The sequence below is a fragment of the Nipponia nippon genome, unplaced genomic scaffold (assembly GCF_047370975.1).
Source record: "Nipponia nippon isolate SJK-2023a ecotype South Korea unplaced genomic scaffold, ASM4737097v1 scaffold_14, whole genome shotgun sequence".
Classification (NCBI taxonomy): Eukaryota; Metazoa; Chordata; class Aves; order Pelecaniformes; family Threskiornithidae; genus Nipponia; species Nipponia nippon.
Window position 1 is genome coordinate 7,137,167 of NW_028262330.1, and position 20,377 is coordinate 7,157,543.

Sequence of the window (20,377 nt, forward strand, 5' to 3'; positions counted from 1 at the left end):
GCTTTAAAGTATCTTCCAAGGAGGTGTATATGTTATAGGGGAACCAAACAGTTCAGGTGAGGCATGGATGAATTGATGGAGCGAGATCCCCAGCTTAGGGGACCCAGTTGACCTATATCCAGTCCCCACTGATGGGATATACCAGTCAATAGTATTTCCATGCAGACCCCACAGCACTGTGAGAGCACTGGGGAGGGCAGAGCCTTTTAGAACCATGGCTGTGCCTGAAGCAGCCCAGGAAGGCAGCCCCTCTCCATGCCCTCATGCCTTGTGCTGGACATCTGCAACCACTTCCAGAACCTATTCTTTTTTTCCCCAAAAAAAATCTCCTCTCTCACATTTTATGCTTCGAAAGATAACTGGAAGGAGTACATCCATCAAGGCTGGGTGGTCCCTCCTCCTGCAGTCAACCTTTTAAAATAAAGTGCACGAGATACCTGTTGGACCTGGCGTGAGAGGACCTGCAACAGGTCCTCCTAAGAGGAGCTGAATTAATGCCAGAGCTCCACTGCAGACCTATTGCTTTATCTCAGACCAAGACGGTCTGACCTTTCCAACACAGAGTGCCCAGCTGCCTGTTTTGGGATGTTTCTGTTGGCCCTTTCGGATCTTAGGAAAATATCTCCGCTGCTCACTGTCTTTCCAAGTGCAATTACAAATAGTTTGGAGAGAATAATGTCTTGCCATCTATTGCATAGTTCTTTGAAAAAAGAGGTCCCATGCTCAAAGTCAGCCTTTTGGATCTTCTGGAGAAGAATTAAAAGCAAAAATAACTTTGGATCACAAAATCGGTAATCGCAGCGCTTACACAGACAGCTTAAATCTTTCCTAAACTGTTGAATCCATTGCACTCCAGCTTACAACTGCTAGCAAAGTTGAGCAGGGGACTGAGAAATTTTTTTCTAAATTAAACTTGGACTGGATGTTTTGGTGAACTTGTCTCTTTTATAATAAATATTTTCCCCCTAAAATTATGGAATTGTCTGTTTCATCTCAAACTGTTTCTTCACCCCAGGATTCAGAAAGAGCAATGTTTTTTTAATGTGGAAATTTCTTGCACAGGTCCTTTTGTCCTTTGAGCCAAATCCCGTTTCATGTTTCTTAAAGATTTATTTATTGATACTTTTTTGGCCCACCTGAGTAGTTACACAACTACATATCACAGACGGGATGTAACCACCAGTTTAAAAACCTTTTTGAAAAGTGACTTGAAGCAGCCAAAGACGTTTTATCAGTATCACGCTGATTTATTTAGCACATACAATGATTTACTACAGCATTTGGTTTATGCTTGAAGAATTTTTTCTTTTTTTTTTTCATCTTTTTTGTCTCTTCTGAAAAGTTGACACATGTAACCACTATTGTTTTCTATTCTAATCTTTTCAAATTTTTAGGGTTTAAATCATCTCTAATAAATAAAAACTTTCAGTTGAAACATGAGAAGGAAACTTTTTTTCTTTCCAACTACTCCTGACCATATGGCACGTTAAAGGTTTGGGGTTTTTTTCTCTGTTTTCTGCTTCTGTTTGTTTTGTAATTAAGAAACTACTTGAATGAGAGAAAAAATATATATATCTTGCCAATCTTGGATCCTTTATTACTTATAGACCCAAGCTTCTTTGAAGTTTCTGACAAATCCCATTATTTTTTTTCCTATTACATGCTAAGGTTTCAATTCTTAGCTCAAGCTGGAAGTGCTGAAATGGCAGAAGTAGTCGGTATTGTAACTCTCATGAGATTTCCTGTAAAATTTTGGCATCCTGGAAGGCTAAGCTCTGGATATTTTGGAAAGGTATCTAAATTAATATTTTCATACCTATGTCATTAATCAGTGTGGATGGACTAGCTATGAAGCTTTATCATTCAAGAAGGCACTGCCCAGAGCATTTTTTGTGTTGCAGCATTCCTTCGTTATTGCTGGGGAGCTGGCCCCACCAGGTGCTGCAGAGATGTCGAACGAAGAGACGCTCCCTTGCCTGGAAGAACTTACTTTTTACCATCGTTCTTTATTATAGGTCCTCTTATTTTCACACACCCTTCTGTAAGCGAGGCAAGTGGGGTCAGTCCTGATTTAAAGATAGGAAATCGAAGCTCACAAGTGTAAATGATTTGTCAAAAACAATGGCAAAATCAAAATGAAAACACAGAGCTCTTGACGCCTCCTCTAGTGCCAAAACCACCAGAGCATCATTCTCTTCCCTTTGCAAAGAAAAAGCTGCTGGTTCACGTCTCCTGGGGCAGATTTTCAAAGGCAGTGACTATTGGGATTTTAAAAAATACGCAGTTGCGGGGGAGTTTGGTACCTAGGCGTGAAGCAGCCACATGCTTTTCCAAACAAGTCCTTCTGCATCTTGAAAACCTGACTTTTCTCCTAGGTATAGAGCATTTCACAGTCCGTCCTGTGAAGATCTTAGAGCCCTCTCAGAGATCCAATTTTCATTTTTACCCTGTTGCTAAAATGTTTTTGGTGCCAGGCATGGATTCAGCAGTTTGCAGGGAAAGACTGTTCCAAGATCTTCAAGTGCAGTTCTAGTAATTTTTCCAATTGATAAATACACCACGGATGACTCCCATCCCTTCCATTTCCAAAGACATAAACAAGCTACAGACCATTCTGGGTTTGAATCACAACCAGAGTAGCAAAGTCCTGAAATCCAACACATTATCTCATGTTAAATACACTCCTGTTCTATATGATTAATATGCTTTCTACTTAATTGAAGTGTGACACACAAAGCAAAAAATGTTAATTGAATTTTATAGCTCATGAAAATTGCCAGGTTCTTTGGAGATAATTTTGCTGAGGGGATAACTTATCTTTTCAAGCTTTATTTCTTTTTGGTTTTGGAAGCATTGAAAGAGCATTAGCTTGGAGAGACAACACATTTATTTATTGGCTTTGGTTTATTGCAGCTAATGGCTATTTTATTTTTTAGAAAACATGCCTAACTTGGCTCTTAACTACAGTTTGTGTAAAAGTCTCATAAAAGAAAAAAATCCTGTTCACGAAACCTCTGAACTTGAGCCTTATCTCAGATTTAATCTCAGTTTGAAATGAGGTCTGACTCCTGACCTGTTTCAGTTGAACATCCCATCACCTGCCAGACGTCTCTTCTGAAATACGGCTTTTATATTTCCTTGTAACTTAGACTGCATCTAATATTACAGTAGTTCCTTCTGGAAAAGACTGCTTTAAAATTGTGCTTTGCTATACATGACCAATTCAGCCAGGAAAAGAGCTGATGAGAGTGATTATGATAGTAGTGACTATTATAAACCATTATGCATTGATTTTTGTTGTTTAGAAGGGGTTTTTTTACACACTGAGTATTGATCATGATGCACAAATGAAGACATTTGTAAGGTAATTGCTTCTTCTGCAAGTCCATGCAATATATTTAAAATTTAGTAGCACTACAACTGTGATCCTCAGTAAACACATTATGCTGATGCAGAGAGAGAAATTCTGCTCCAGAAATATGTGTACTCTCCAGCATATTAAAGACGCTTATTTGGCAAAACCTTTGCCACTGATGCCTGGAAGATCACATCTCGCAGGTCTCTGCCTAATGTTGTCTGTGTCACCAGCCTGAACCTCAGCTGTCAGAAAAAGCTTTGTAAGTATACAAAAAAAAAAAGGAAATTTGATGTTGAACAGGCAACTCTGCTTATTTCCTCCATGCCACTGGGGTGGGTAGTCCATGCCCCAGCCTGTTCTGTTCATTGGGGACATAAGTCTAAAAAATATATATATATATATATTTATATTTATATATATATATGTCCTCTATAACAATATCAGTAATTGATCACAAGCTCTTGAGAAGTAGCACTTCTTTGTTTCTAGTAGATTAATTAAGTTTGGGTCCACCACCAAGAAATAAACCAAACATGGCATTCATAATAAAGTTCATCACTTCTCATCTAGTGAATACTTGTTTCCACGTGCAGGAAAAGACAGAAGTCCAAGCAAAACCCCCATGCTGTCTCATTGGCAGGTTTATTAGAGGAGCTATTAGCATTAATGGACCTGCTAGATTTTCTTATCAGTGGAGTTGCCAGACCTGCAGCAATCCAAGGTCTATTTTGCTTCTTGCTATGCATTTAGCCGCAGTGTTCATCAGAAGTGCAAGTCAAGGTCAATTTAATTAAATAAAGTCAGTAGTCAATTTGGAACAGATCTTCTAATACAGTATATGGGAAGAAAAAGGAGAAAATTAAAAAGAAAAGGAGATAAAAGGATAATAAAATATTTCCAGCTGTTCTGTGAAATTTCTCCAGTTTCTCCACACTCCACCACACTCACTAGGCTCTGTTGTGGAAATAAATCCTGGACCATTTTGCATAATGCACAAACAAACACCTGAAATCATGTTTGTCAGCTCAACAGAAATAAAGTGGTAATCCCATGTCCTAGCACCACCGCTACCAGAAAAAGTGCATTAATGACCCATGAGATCTCTGCTGCAGAACCAGACACTTCTTGTGTTTGCCTTCTTAAGCTTCCTTTGTGATAAAGCAACCAGCTGGCAGATGACTGCATATCAAAGCATAGCGAAGTACGGTCTGTGGTTTTAAACTACATTATCCTCATACCCATTACAAAGAAATATAGCTCCTTATAATCCCCATTACACTCCTGCATAATCGTGAACAATCTGCTGTGGTCTCTAGAGAGAAACCCTTGAATCTTAGACTGCTTCTAAATAGTATTTTAAAAGCATTGTATTAACGTCCACATATGTTCCTTGTATTTTATGCAGAAATCACACTAACATGCTTAAACAAGAAATCCACTCACTTTCAACAAAAAACATTTGTTTATCAATTTTTTGCTACACGTTTGTTGATGTTACAAATTATGTCTTCCACAGGAGAAAGAGGAACAAGCAAAGGAACAAGAACACGTACAGTCTGAGTGGAGAATTGCTAATTCTGATTGGGAATGGGAACTGAACAAGCAGTAAACAAAACCTTATGTAAAAGTACAACCTACAGCACAGATCCATATTTTTCCAGATTGTTAATCACCAAAACTCTGCATATGATTTCATAAAAAGGTTTGATAAGAAATCTCATGCTATTGAATACAAGTTTCAGAGCACTAACGCAGTGGGGTCCTCATATATGACTCTTATTTTTGAATTGATGAATAATGTTGACTTGATAACCTGCCTCCACTGAACAATTTTCTGGTGTACCATGCGAGTACAGAATGTACAATGCTAATTAGCTGCTTTGCCCATCTACTTAAAATGTTTTGCACATGCCAGCAAATGTAAATACACAATTAGGGCATATTTAGTTAAAAGGCAAAGCAAGATAAAGTACAACTATTATTAGCCAGAACAAAAATCTTCATGATCTTCATCCATATTGAGGTCTAATTAAGTTTGCAAAATGTGCGAATCAGCTCAGCTGATTATTTAAGGTTTGGAAAACAGTCCTAGGTTAGAAAGTACGACAGTAAGTACTTTGATGGTGAGGGTGACTGTGGTTTTATGACTGCTGTTACTATTAGCTGTTTGTTGTCTGCACACATACTATAAAAAACTCATAAGCCAAGTGTGAAAGTAATTAGCATTAGGAAGTTTTGTTAACAGGAATTAGAAAAGTAGTCACAGGAGATCTTCATTACAGATGAACAGCATTAAATGTCAATTGTATCAGATGTTTTGTGTTGTTGTATGTCTTTCTACTTAAATGTAGGAAGTAAATAAAACTCAACTCATTGTCAGCTCAGTTTAATGACAAAACCAAGTTTGAGGGAACACATTTTCTCTCTCTCTCTTGTTGAGCATTTGCCGATTCCTTATCTAGAAATATTGCACTTTTCAGTGCTTGAGATTGTCCGGGATTATAAAATGCTTGAAGAGTTAATGCCAGAGAAGATAAAAAGAAACTTTCTTCCAGGGAATTCTTCACTGTGGTAAATTCTTCACTGTGGTAAATGTTTTATTTTCAGGTTAGAGGTAATTCCCCATAATCTGAAACACAAGGTCTTTTATAAGAGCCTTGCCCCTGACACGAAGTATTGCTTTGCAACAGCCTGACAACTTATTTTCTTTCAAACTTACATAGGGAAGTAATTAAAATAGAATTGCTTAATTTCCATTGCAGAGGGTTTCAGCTTATGTCTAAAGGCTGACTGAAACACCATGTTATGATAATCATTGCTCCAGCTCCCAATTAGTCCTGTTGCTCCCAGGACTGGAATGTGCATCTCAAAATTTGTCCACCTGAATTCCTCGACTAAGGATGCACTGTGTACATCTGAGAGGGTTTGTCCAAGGGGAAGTGATACCCAAGCCACGGCACTACCAGGATTTCAGTGCAAGACCTTGCTGGGCTCCATCGGCCACGCCATGTGGCAGCTTCGTGCAGCTCGATGTCCGTTTGGGGTCTGCCGTCCCTGCGAGTGGCATCGGCGGCTGGGCTTCCTCGAGGGAGAACCAGGTATGTTGATATGTAAATAAATAAGTTGAATATGTGGAGGTAAAACAGAGACTACCACTCATCCTCTCAGTAAGTAAGCTGATTACCTTTAAAGCAAATTCATACTTACAATAATAATATTATTAAAACAATAGTTTTTATTTAAAGAAAATTTAGCTTTATTAGTATTTAATCTCTTCTCCCTTCTTCATTTCTTCTCCTGAAGTTTAATTCCTACCTATTTTGTACATAGCAAAGTAGTTCCTTTTCCACACCCCTCCAAATCTGAGTAGGTTTCAGCAAAGCAAGACAGAGAAGCAATTGAGAGCTAATGAGTAGTGCAGTCCGATATCAGACTCCAGGTAGGCAGGGTTTATGCTTGTTAAATGTGTCTGCAAGTTCTAGAAAGCTAATTAAAGCTAAGCATATTCTTCTCATCTTACAGGTACTCTATGTCTGTGGGATATAAGATACCAAAAAAGACTTCTGTTTCCCTGATCCTTTAATTGTGTGTTAATGCAAAGAGCCCTAAATGAGGTTTCATCTTTCTCAAGGTGTTGCTAGGTGCTAATTAGCCTCCGAGCCTTATAAAGAGGGGAGAAAGTGCAGCAAAGGTTTTCTATGGAGACTGGTTTCTTGCCTGCTTTGTAGGAATAAGCCCTACAGGAGTCTGTCATTAGAGATTGCTGTGAAATTTATTCCCATGTTGTGGTTGTTCCAGGGGTGGACTCTGCACTTATTAATACAAGTATATATTGCTGCTTCAGTGGATATTTTAGCAAACTGATTTCCCTCACTCTCTAGCCAGGACTGTCTGTAACATCTGCAAAGCAGAGGGGAAAAGAGCGCAATGTTTATACTTCCCAGGTCTTTATTAGTTCAGTTCAACTAATGAAAACTTCCGTACTGGACCGGGGTCTTTCTGATAACTGGTTTATTATATCCCTATAAAACAACAATAAAGCAGAGCAAATAACCTGGTCTCAGGTGAAAGTGCACAGAGCTGAATCAAGCCACAGGTCCTAATGTTCCAACTTCGATTAAATTCCCAATGTCCTAGCGGGTGGAGGAGTGGGAAATGTCCTCAGTTCCCTGACAGCCTGAGCTCTACGTGCTCAAACACTCAGGCGCTTTCTAATAAAGGACTTTGGGAAACTGGATGAGGATTTGGCCTACCCAGATACCCACTTTTTTAACTTTTTTTTTTTTTTTTACTGTTCCATTTACTGTGAAGGAAGGAAATGGTGAGAAAGTCGAGTTACGTGCCCAGCAGCAGAGTCCCAGCAGTTTACAATATTCCCATACTCCCAAGGACGGTCATGTTCTTGGCAGGCTGATGTTAGCAGCAGGCTCACCTAAAAGTGCTTACGGCTGCTGTCAAACCCTTCATAACATGGTAGAGCACATCTTGTTTGTGGATATCCCAGCCTTTTTTATTCAATTTCTGACTGTTAAATTACGCTGCACGCTCTTGTAACTATGTAATCACAGTCAATTCTTTCAGTTTGGGGTGACTGAATGCAAAGTTTTTGGGCTTTTTCAGGTCATGTGTGCCAGACCTCAAAGTGACCTTAACTAACAATCCCTTGTTTCTCTTCCTCTTTCATGTACTTACTTTCCAGGATCAATCTCTTTCCAAAAATAATATTAATTTTGGCCCCATACCCTACTCCATTTCACTCTGGTATATGTCTGGAGCAGTAAGGATAAGAACAAAGCTCTCGGTCTTTAAAACACTTTTCTTTCAACCACAGTTGGGTCCTTTACTTTACATCCATTGTATTTCTACGGGGGAAGATGGAGTGTTTTGCAGTAAGGGAACTCTGTGCCCAGTGCTAGTGACTCGTGCAGCATCCATCAGGACTACTTGCTGGACTTGTTCCCATCCCATTTTGATACTCTTCAAACATGAAGGGGAATTCATAACCCATGGGCACTAATGCACAATGACTTTGTTCCAACTTACAACACTTGTCCAACGCATTCTGCGTTAAAAAAAAAAATCATAAAACAAGTAAAGTGCAGAATAATGCACAGATATTGGAGTATACAGGGACAGAAATGGCAGGAGAGGCTGATCCTGGAACACTGTGCTCTGCTTTGATGGCTGCAGCAAGAATCAATAGCTGGAAGCTACTGATTATAAAATTATAACAAGAAATTAGATGAACAAGTTTAACAGCAGAGTGACATAATCCTCGGAAAGAAATTACTGCAGGAGTCAGTGGACCTTTTTATCACTTCGCAGCAAGGCTGGATGCCTTTCTAGAAGATACACCAGTCTAAAAGCCTGGACTTCAGTGGGCTGTGAACTGGGGGAAGGAGGCTAGACAGAGGCTAAGTGACACTTCACCTCTCATCTTAAACTTTCATGAATCAGTGAAAAACAGACTTATTCCTTTTGAATGCACAAGCTTCAAGCTATGACAGAGTTTTATAGACCTGTGGAGACTGCAAGATAGGCAATCACAATGTTTGCTCCCAGTGAAAGGACACGAGAACTCACTGAGCAATGTGTGCGCTCAGGGAAACAGCTCTGTTAATACCTCTGCTGGAGGAGGTGCTGCTTCATATTTCAATCAGCAGCTCTTAGAAAGTCATGCCTTCCCTACGCCTGTGCAATCAAATGGGAAAAGATGTGGGCTATAAACCCCACTGGGTAAGTGGGGGAAGCCCCAACAATCAGGTCCTTTGCCCCATCACCAAACCCTTAAAAGCTTCCAGAGCTCTGGACACAGTCCCTGCTCCTCAGGGAGGGCAGGTCACCATCACACCACCAGCAGTCCAGGATGGAGAAAGCTGCTGTCATTTGTCAACGTCACCATTTTTGTTGATTTAATAACAGGAACTGATATGTGTGCTGTGCTGTGATTCCAGCAGATAAATGTGGGGTAGGATGGGCAGCTTAGCAAGAGCAAAGGGATGCAGAGGCGTCTGTTCCATTTGCAAATTGCAGGGCAGGGCAGGAAGGGTGAAATGGAGAAGTGTTAATGCTCCATTAGCTTATCTGATGGGTGGAATTAGGACAGTTGGGTTTGAGGGTTGTTTTTTTTTCATGTTTCCTATTGACAAACATTGCTTTTCTTGCTCTTCCTCTCATGGGGAAGAGATAATTGCCTTCCCTCCTTCCCTCCCTCTCCACCCAAGCACTGGACAGTGCAGACAGTCCAGCTGCTGATGCTTTGCAGGAGCTGGCGTGGGTACCTGCCCCAGCGCTTCCCAGGCTTCTCAAGTACACATCATCTCAGTTTCGCATCCTGAGTTTTGGGGAGAAATCGCACTGTTTTCCCATTTGCAGGCTCGGAGTGAGGGCAGTTACCCCCATTACCTCAGCAGGCCTGACCTATTTTCACTGCCTGTGGTTCTCTGCTTTCTGGGAGCAATGACACTGGTATACAGTAAAGAAAGGGCCCTATCTGAGCCAAGTACTATTTTTTTAGAAGAAAGATTTTTATTTAGGAGAAAGACTTTTAAGAGAAAACAGATTTTAAGGGCAGTAAATCACTCTGTATCTCTCTACCTAGAGCTTACTTATCCCCTGATGTTAGATAGACGCATTTGAGGTTTTTTAGACTTCTAGAGACTGTCTTTTTGTGGACAGCCCTGGACTGCTGACTGCCCCTCCGATCCAAGGAGGACTGGTCCTGTGATGCCTTACACCCAACTGTGGCTCAGCAGCTGTTTCAGTTTGGCTGGGACCTTGAAATTAGGCCATACCCTTGTAACTGAGTCCTCAGCATTTGCTGAGAGATCATTTATTGCGTTGTCCTGTTCATTCCCTTCCCATTCAGACAGGAAAGTCTTATACAATAACTTCACCTCGTGGAAAAGGTCATGTACAAAGTTCACAAAACACTGTCTCTCTATTCCTTTGTTTATTGCTTAGTATCCCTATGCCCATCCCATAAGCCACAAAACAGGGGAAGATATTTAAAAATACTCTCCATTTTGGCACATTCCCCATAATTTGGCAGTATTTGGGTTGAGGCTTTTGGTTTACATTTATCCGAGTTTCAGAAAAATCAGGACAAAGCTCAGCTGGAGTTTCACAGTTTTGCTGAGTTTCACAGAGAACCCCCATGCAGAATTGCCGCAGGTTTTATAGGTCTCCATCCAGCCCATAAATCAGTTGAGGTCAACTTGAAACTCAGCCCAGGTATGCCATGACACCCCAGCAGCCCCGGGACTGATCCAGACAGCTGCACAGAGGCCTGCTCAGACCTCGCCTGTGCTCGGTTCCTGCTCTGCCATTGACTTTCTGCATGTCCCATCCCTTCTGCCTTAAATGGTCCATTGCCACCAATCTTGCCTGCTTTCCCAGCATGCCATTACACAGCCCATGTGCGTTAACACCACCATCCTCACGTCAACGATGTCCCGTGGTAGCAACAGGCAGAGCTGTTATCGCTCACTACAAACCGTTCTTTCCTCTCCGCATTTTTTTTTTTTTGAGTGTCAGATGTGGAAAACTGAACAGGATGATCACTCAGCATGTACCTTGTATCTGCTGCCTGCTGGAAAGTCAGAGCAAAAATGAAAAATGAGAGAGGGAAGAATTTAGAAAACACTGAATTGCTCAAAAGGCAAGGGGGCAAATTAAGGCCAACTCCTCTGTGGTTTTGCTGGTCTTGATAGAGTTGCACCAAGAGACGACTACTCAGATGTTCCACTGATTTGTCAGCAGGCAATTGGTAAAAATCTTTTAGCACTTTTATTTAGCGAGTGATCATTTTTTCTTCCCACAGAACTCCTGTGGGTATGACGAGGCGTTGCCCAGAGAGCACTAATGATCTCATCCTAGCTGACCCTACAAAGAAACCTTTAGCCCAGGCATGAACGCTGATCAGCAAGTGCTCACTTATCATGGCACAATTGCCAGTTGATGCTCCGTTTCGTCTTGCATCAGTTTACCCAGAAGGGTTTCCATGGAAATTAATATACAGTATCATACCTGTTATATCATGCCTGATCTGCTGTTTTTCCACGGGGTGTACCACGTGCCAGCCCTATAAATCCTTGAAAAGCCTTGGATCTATAGGGTAGTAATTATCCAGTGTCTGTGGAGCAAATCCAAAACATACTCTGGGTCTGTGGAGCTGTAATTACGCTATAGACTGCATGACTAAGTGACTGCTGTCGGACGTTTTCCCAGTCACAAGGTGTAATGTAACCCTTGCAGCCACTGGATGTTTTCCTACATTAAAAGCCTTTGCAAGGATTTTAGGGGTTGAATGTAATTCAGCTGCTGTAAACCTAGATTCAGATTTTAGACCAGATTTATTGGTAGCAGGCCTCTCAATATGCAACTTTCCCACCACATGAGACCTCCATACCTTTGATGACACGATAAGGACCCGTCCCCAGAACATGCCTGCAATTGGGGTCAGTCAGCGTCTGCGTGCCTGTGTCTGGGTCATGTAACAGGAGATGCTGTGCTCCATGACCTGAGCCTCTTTCTCCTGCTACGTGACCCCATCTGTAAGACGTGGGCTGGTCCATGGATTAGGGACCGGGAAACCATCTGTGTCTGGTGTGAGGCTTCATGGGAGGGAAAGGGGAGCAGGGAGAGTTGGCAGCCCAGCTCCTGGCGAAGACAGTCCACAGCAGGGTCTTTGCTCAGCTCTTTCCCCGTGCTCTGCTTGAAACAGCTTTTCAGTCCTAATACGCAGCAATATCTAACAGCCACCAGCATCACTCAAGGGGGATCCACCTTGAGAAGTGATGTGAGATCTCAGAACTATATGCATCCTGTGTAAGCACATGTGCATAGTGTCCTTGGCAAAGCTGTGACATCCCTATGATAATTTTCTTTATTGTAAATTCAGCCATGATCTTAATTTTCCAAATTTGGAGGGGCCACAAAAGACATGAGGGGGAAGATCCGGACTTTAAAATGACCGGGAGAAAATAGATCAGTAGGGTACAGAGGCATAAGTGAAAAAGAGTAACATCAAAGGGAAAATCCAGGGTTCGAGTGTGGGATACTGATGGCCCAGCAGCAGGATAAAAGGATATAACCACATGGTCACACCCAATGCATTACTTTAATTTTCACCTTTTCTCCTGAAAACTGCCTCTGGTTTCAGCCATCACCCATCAGAAATACTATTGACTTAGCTATATTGTGTTGAGGGCAGGGTATTTTCAATAGTAGAAACACTTTCCTCTGAAATTAAGTCCTCCAATCACTGTTTTGGAGAGCAAGTCAGATCACATTCAGAGGAAGACACATGATGTATTCATTGTCCACTCCTGTCAGTTGGATCTGCAAGTCTTGCTATTATGCCAATTAATTATGTCTTCCAGTGTTTACCCAAGTTTATGCTGCAGGGACTTGAAGGTTATACAATACATGCTTGGGGCAATATAATTTCATATCCTTCTGAAACTTCAGAAGTTACAGCAAGATCCCTGGAGCACAGAAAGCTCCATGAAGTACTTGTGAGAATAATGATAATTCAGTTGCTTTGCCTCGTAGTTTTAGTTTGCATTCCAAGCACGATTTTATGTGGGGCTCTGGAATTTCTCTTAACTGTGGTACAATCATTTCTAAAAGATACTGAGGCATTTTACAAATGTTTACAGCTGGGGTGTGTGGCAAAAGGGGGTGGAAGGCATATATAATTGAAATGAAGTTTGCTTAATACTACTAATTCATCAAATAATTGTGCTAATTAAAACCTTACCTCTAAGATGTGCCCGTACCACAAATGGAGGCAGTGAACAGTGACTGATGACCTGACAGCTGTTAAAAGAATTTGCCGTCACTGTCAAGATCTTTTGAAGAAACCTCAAGCAGGCAGACGGAGTCATGTGCATACGGCAATCTACCTGCACATCCATTCACAGTGGATTGTAGCATTGTAGGGCGTATCAGCAAGGAGGTAAGGAGATGGGAAGCAACACCAGCAAGATGATTAAATTGCATAATATATCTGTTTTTTCCTATGATCACCTCCTGCAAACTGTCCATGTTCTCACTCTCTTGCTCTCTCTTAATGTGGTGGACTGAGAGACAACCCAAATCTGCAAGCAGTCCACATGGTATTGCATGCCACTTTGTGGAAGGTTGTGCCCAGATTATGACTCTGTGTGTGTGTATATATATATTTCAAACAGCTATTCTTCACCTTCTGCTCTTCAGCATCTCAGTGGTGAAATGGAACAAACTTTACAGAAAACCCATTTCCATCCTTTCATTTCTAAGGACAAGTATTGTAGCTTCCAGAAGGACTTTAATGGCAAGCAAACCTGTTTTCTCCTTGAGAGACTGATAAAGTGAAACTTATATCTTGCAGCTGCCTTAGTCATTCTCTTGATAGCACGCTCACCTCTCTTCTCCAGCAGCAGAAGAGACCCGGCGCTCTCCTCCTGGCGCTGCTTGTGCCTGCACTTGAACTGAGCTCATTGGGTATGAGACTGTACTGGGCTTCTGTTATAAAGCGGATCAATGGTTTAGCTGCAAAGAAAAGGAACTGAATCACAATAGACGCTGCTGGAGAGAGGACTTTTCAAAACATTTTCTGTTTCTAATTTTGGTAAGGAAATAGGCAATTACTGTCTTAAAAAATTAAATGTCATGAAATTTCAAACTCCATTTGTTTCTGATAAATATCTTGCAACTTGTGACAGAGGTTGCTGGAATCTCCCCTAATAGCAGTGCCACGTTGGCCAAGAAGTGTTTGATCTGTGCTCTAGCCTTTTCTTCATGTGGGCTGGACTGGCCTATAGTCAGATAAAAAATCATCTGGTTAGTTTAGTTTTTTAAAAAAATTTAAGCCAGTCAGTTTTTGCTTTATAGCAGCTATACACAATCTATCCAGAGAAGTAGTTAAAACTAGGAATAGGCCAGCCCCAAAACACCACTTGCCAACTTACTCGAACTCTATAGAGAGAGTCTGAAATCTTAATCTATGTGTCTTCAAGCTTTGGCTGAGGTCCAGCTCTACCTACTACCCAAGAAGGCTTGGTTGGACGGCGTGTACTCTGTTGGATGTGCATCCACAAGGCAGCCCAGCAGTGTTTACACACGTTGGCATCTGAGTCACCTCCACACGTCACTAGGTCATAATTTCTGATGGAAAACATGTTCAGTAGGTTGGGTTTAAATAAAATAAATATATTTGGGCATCAGCCTGTCTTTAGATTTTTGTCTTAGCAGATTTATTTGGCTCTAATCCAGTTTTACATGGATTTTTTGCCATATAGTGCAATCTGCACTTATAGTACTCGGTTGAGTTAGGGGAATACCCTGACACCCATTGAACAGATGAGCATCAAACCCTGCAGCCCAGATTTTTAGTTAAAGAACCTAACAATGCCACTAGTCCTTTTCAAAAGGACTTTTAGGCCTAACTCCCAATCGTTTGAATGAACTCACTGGCTTCAAAGCCAAGCAGAAATTCCTCCAGTTTAACCTGTGCCATTGGCCCAAATGCTTGTAAACAATCTCTTCCTTAGAAGTTGGAAGTCTCATTAAATGAATTCTTCAGTGATTGCCCTGAAAGTCTGGAAATAGTCTTTCACGCTATAATATTCACCTTTGGAGAATGACATGAGGTGCTTTATTCCTAGAAATCTGCGAGGCTTGAAGACAGGGCAAGAAAAGGTGAATGGGTCTCTCCTGATGTGCTACGCTACTGTGGACTGGAATTTCCTTAGTCATTAATCCTCATTGGGAAACTCATCACTGTGTGTTGCCTCTATGTTGCCACGGTTGTATCAGAGACAGCAGAAGCAGAGGCAGAGTCACCAACCATGGTGGGATAGGACACCCAGTCAAACACAGCGGCTCGGGCTTTAGCCTGCATTTGTGATGGAGCACAGATCATCTGTCACCGCTACTACAGCCTGCCTGAGGCAGCAGGAATTAATTACAAAGCTTGAGAAGAAAAGCCAATAGCAGAATTGAAATATTCCCATCGGTTTATCTTGAATTAGGTCTCCCAGATAACGTCTGCTGATCATAAAATATGATGCCAAGTGAGATAATATTGCTAATTAGAGGGACACTGCACCCAGTCTTCAGCCAACTCTTGTGAAGCTCCATGAGGTCATGCATGAATAGGCTCCAAGGAAAAAAGGCAAAGTGTCAACAAGGATGACTTTCTTCAGTAGATTCACCTGCGATAAGCACATTCCAGTGAGTCAGTGCAGGATGAGTAGGTGCTGGAATTTTCACATCCATGTAAAAATAATGTAGTATAGAAAAATCCAGTAAATGCCTATTTTTCTTCCACAGATTCTATTTAAAATTAGAGATAAGCAATAGGAAATCTGAGGCAGAAAACAAATACCCACTGTCTGTGGATATTTACTGTCATCCCAGAATGCTCTGCTCATGAGGTAATACTTCGTAGTATGGTGGGAAAAAAAACATGCACAAAATTACTTCCAGTCGGTTCTGGGGTAGGTCCTGAGTGACCAAAATCCCTGTCCTTTGAAAGAAAACCAGATCATATTCGTTGTGCAGGCTGTGTTCTGATTCAGTGTGGAATTTGTTTTTCCCATCATGTGAGAGAGAAAACGTCCAGTCCAAAAAAGGGAGATGTCAGCCTCTACACAAATTCGCTCATCAGAGAGAAATGATGCCGCAAACACACACAGCAGAGAAGTGGGCTTAGCAACATGATAACTTTCTGTATTGCCTTGTGGACAAAACCATCTTTGAAAGATTAATAACAAACTGAAAGCTCACTGGAAATATCGTGCTTGTTTGTTTTGGCTTCCAGAGCAGTTCTAAGTGTAATTACTAGCAGTTGAGAAATGGAGAGGATGAAAAAATCTTGTGGTTAGTGCACAGGGCAGTGGCTCAGGAGACCTAGGTTGATTTCTAACCTCTGTCACGGTCCAGTGTCACACAAGAAAAAGAGCTTTTAAGTCATCTACAGCTCAGATCCTTTCATATGGCAGGGATGAAGCTGCCCTTTGCCTGCCTGGTGCCCAGGCTGCCAGCAGCACAGGCAGCAACTCCTTGCACTAAGGTGCCTTACGCAGCCAGCCCTTCATGGCCTGCTGATGCTAATGTAATCCAGGCAGCAATAATGATGTATCCTTCTTTAAGGGTTCCCAGTGCTTATATATAAGCCTCCCTTAACAGCAACATACTGCTTCAGATGGGGAAAATCCATAGTTCCTGTGTGCAGATGCACATCCTTTTAAGCCAGTGGATACGAATGGATTTGTGCTCTGCAAAAAATGAGTGTCTTTATTAAGATACATGTTTGCTGGGCAGTGACAAGTCTTTCCTTTGGAACATAGTGATTAAGGTTTAATTTTATTCCGGATTACAGGCATCTCCATTTGCAAACCAGCCCTCATCCAATGTTGCGCACATATTGCCTGGAAATGAACGTTACTCTCCAACTGCTTAAGCAGCTTTGGATAAGAAATGATGGTTTCAGGAAGATTAGGAGCATAAGAAAGATCGCCAGGCTAAGAGGAAGTTAAGAGAAAGTGCCATCATGAGTTCAGGAAGAAATGCTGCCACCTGTGAGGGTTTGCGTATTCCAAATTGCTCGGGAGAGTTGGAGAAAGTTGATGGGAAATGGAAGGATTGGTGAAGGGGATGAACTTACAGATGGTGAGCATGAAGACAGCCTATATACGCGTGTGTGTGTATATATATATATATATACACACACATAAATTGTCAGCAAGAAAATTTATAAGCTTCAGTCTGCTTAGAGAAACAAATCAGTGGTTATATTTCTGGAGGTTTTATTATATAGTAGCAACCAGGGGCTTCGCAAGAGCTGAAGTTATAGGTGTCATCTTAAACACAGAGGGGGATAAAGTCTGTCTTGCCCAGTTCAAGAGCTGGGTAAGGAAGACGGACAGAGGGCTGGAGAAGCAGGGCAGAGGGAAAGGAAGCAATGCTTGGAGGCTGCCCAGGAAAGCTGGGATGCAAATGTTTGCCTTGTTATCTACTACCCTGTTCACGCAGATCATATCTCCTCTGGGGTTTTCTTCATAGGTACATGCCTATTCTGCCAGATAAAGGTATTTAAATATGACATATTATTATTTATTCTTAAAAATATATGTTCGTCCCCCCCTCTTAGAGCACGAGGAGGAGGACAGCGTGGATATCCAATGAGTATTTCACCCTTGCTGTAGTGACAGCTTTGATTTGTGAAACAGCTTGGAATAAAATGCTGGTAATTTTTCATGGAAAAAATAGTGGACATAATTTTTATGTGTCGCAAAGAGAACAGCAGAGAACAGAAATGCCTGGACACACTGTTAGCTGAGTGCCAAAATCCCGGATGGATATAAAAGTTAGTGTTTTTAACCCAGAGAAGTTATGTTACAATTGTCCCTAAATAAGCAGATTCTGCTTGTTTATTTTTTTCAAGTATCTGCAGCTCTGCTCATCAACTTTTCACATTATTCCTTGGCTCTTTTTTCACGTTCAGTCTCTTTGCTGGTTTGACATTCTGTTCTCCAGAGATTTCTTTCATAAATTTTTACTATTTCCTCAGAGATTTTTTTTTTAATTTTATTTATTATTCCAATGAATGTTGTCACTGTGGTATGGTGTAGTGAGAGGAGAAAGCCAGGCAGTGGAAACTCCTTTAACTGAATGGCATGGAAAAACCCCTCTGGCTCCCTGTCAGCCAAAGAAGGTTGAATGCCCTCAGAGCTACAACTCTGTCAATGGATCCTAAATCCGGTATTTAATATTGATCTCCAGCTTCATAAATACCGTATTGACACTGGTGACATCAGTCCTGACATCAGCATGATGAAATACAACCAGGACATATAAAAATGACTTCATACTGCCAGATTTGCTCACAGCAACCACTGGAACAGAACCATGAAGGTTCTTTTGTAAGTTTAATTAGTTATTAGTAATAACGTTTTCTTAGAGGACCTCCGCAGGCTGGATGAGTATTGCTTGCTTGCTATCCAGCTGTCTATGCTAGGATGTTCGGGCATGATGCTGAGGTGAGATTGAAAGGAGCAAAGCTGGACTGCCTCAATGGTTGGGGTAGGGGGATATTTGAAATAGGCGTTGCAGGCGTTTAAAGCAGATATTGTGCTCATCTCAACTCCCTGGCTGTGGGGAGGAGGTTTGCTGAGCATGCCCTATACTGCCCCGTGGCTCAGCCAATGGACCAAAGATGATCTTCAGCTTTGGAGGAGATTTTTGGAGATTCATCTTTCTGTCATCTGCCCAGCAGTAAGCACAGGGTAATAGCAAGGTTCCCAAATGGCAGTGTTTGTACCCTGCTGTTGCACACACATGGAAAGTCAGACTTAGGCATGCCCAAGGCACTGGGCACGTCCCCCTGCAGAATAACGGACCTGGGCTCTGCTGCCATCGCTGCCTCTGTCAGTGCTGAGCCTGGGGGCGTCCTTTCTGAATTTAATTAAAACCTAGAAGCGGTCCTATTAAATCATACAAAGACCACTGGAACATTTGCAAAAGAGAGAGTTTTAAGCGACCATGATGGTATTTAGGGAAATGGTTATGAGCTGACAAAAATTCACATAGTAACTATTTTTTAATAAAATGAAGGGGGAAGGAAGAGAACGATTCAGATTTTCCCTCAAAAATTTTACAAAATTACTTTTCACATACCTCAATTATCTCCACCTTCATTTTATATATGAAAATCTGTGCCTACAGAATGAGTCAATAAAAGTCAATAAAATGAGAACAGTCTGAGGAAGATGTTTGGATTGTATAAATAAAGCATGGCTGAGGTGACATCATTGGGGCAGAAGTGATTTATACCAGCTGAGGATCTGGCCCATAAATCGGGAATAACTCTTTCTGTGCTGTGATTTATGTTCTCCAGTTATTGACTGCTTAGGAATAAGCCCTCTGTTATAAACAATCTGGGAAGCGAAGGCGGCAATTGTGGCTTAATGAGACCATGGTTCAAAGCACTGCCCTGTTACATTGACCCTTCTATAGATCAGAAAGTCTCCTTGATTTAATTACCTTACAGAACCCCAGACTAGACAGCTCCAAAACTCATTTATGCCCCAATCTTTTTTTTTTTTTTTGGTGCACTTTATAGTGATTTACAATTCAGCCAAGGGACTCTTCAGGCAACTGATGAGAATTGTTTAGAGGGGTTTACAGTTGCATACAATTACATTTTTCCTTAAGAAAAAAAAAAAGCAGCCCATTTTGAGACCATAAAGGTCTTGCCTCCTTTCCCAAGCATAAAGAATAAGCAGTTCTGCCTTTTAAGTCTAAAGGACCAAAAACTTCAAGGATAGAATTAGGGGAATTTAAATTAGAGGCACTACACACTGCACGCGTCTGAAACGTTCCCATTGAAAGTTCACAATTCAGTCTTGCATGCCATTTCCAGCAGATATTACAGGATTGTTCCACCAGGATTATCTCAACTTCAAGGAGATTTTTTTTTTTTCCTTTAGATCTGTGGTATAAAGCAGCAGAAATAATAGGATGTTCCCTTCCATTCACAAATGAGTGTTCTCTTCTGTCTCAGGATGTCTCACAGCCTCTAATTAGACAAGGCTCAAAACATCCCAAAAAATTAATGAAACACCCAACTATTGCATCTTAATTTGTTTTGGAGCAATACTGCACTGCAAGCAAACGTGCAGCAAACAGCCTTGGCTCCTCTCTAACGCTGCCTCGGTGCCGCAGTCCATGGGATTTCATCTCACTGCTGGCAGGGAGGGATGCTCAGAGTCACCACATCCAAGTGTAACCTAACCTGGGGACCACTGCCATCGGCCATAGGGTCACACAGCCCCCCGTGCCCAGAGGGGGCTGATGGCCATTGAACCAGCATGGAAGTTGTCTTTGTGCTATCAAAACTCTTGGTAAATATTCAATAAACACCAGCCTCTGTGCTGAACCTTTGAAAAAATCTCCTTGTAAAGCTTTTCCCTCATCTCTGTGGATTCAAAGACTTTCGTGCTACAGTTGCCAAAAGTCCCTGCATGATTT

At 41.5% G+C, this 20,377-nt stretch overlaps 1 long non-coding RNA gene across 1 annotated transcript; it reads left to right on the forward strand.

Annotated features, from left to right (window-relative positions):
* Positions 1-5,778: 5,778 nt before the first annotated feature.
* On the forward strand, positions 5,779-14,555 carry LOC148056439 (uncharacterized). Its single transcript, XR_015703262.1, has 3 exons — positions 5,779-5,929; positions 6,121-6,456; positions 13,129-14,555. It is a non-coding gene; the product is annotated as an uncharacterized LOC148056439 (long non-coding RNA).
* The last annotated feature ends 5,822 nt before the right edge of the window (positions 14,556-20,377 follow it).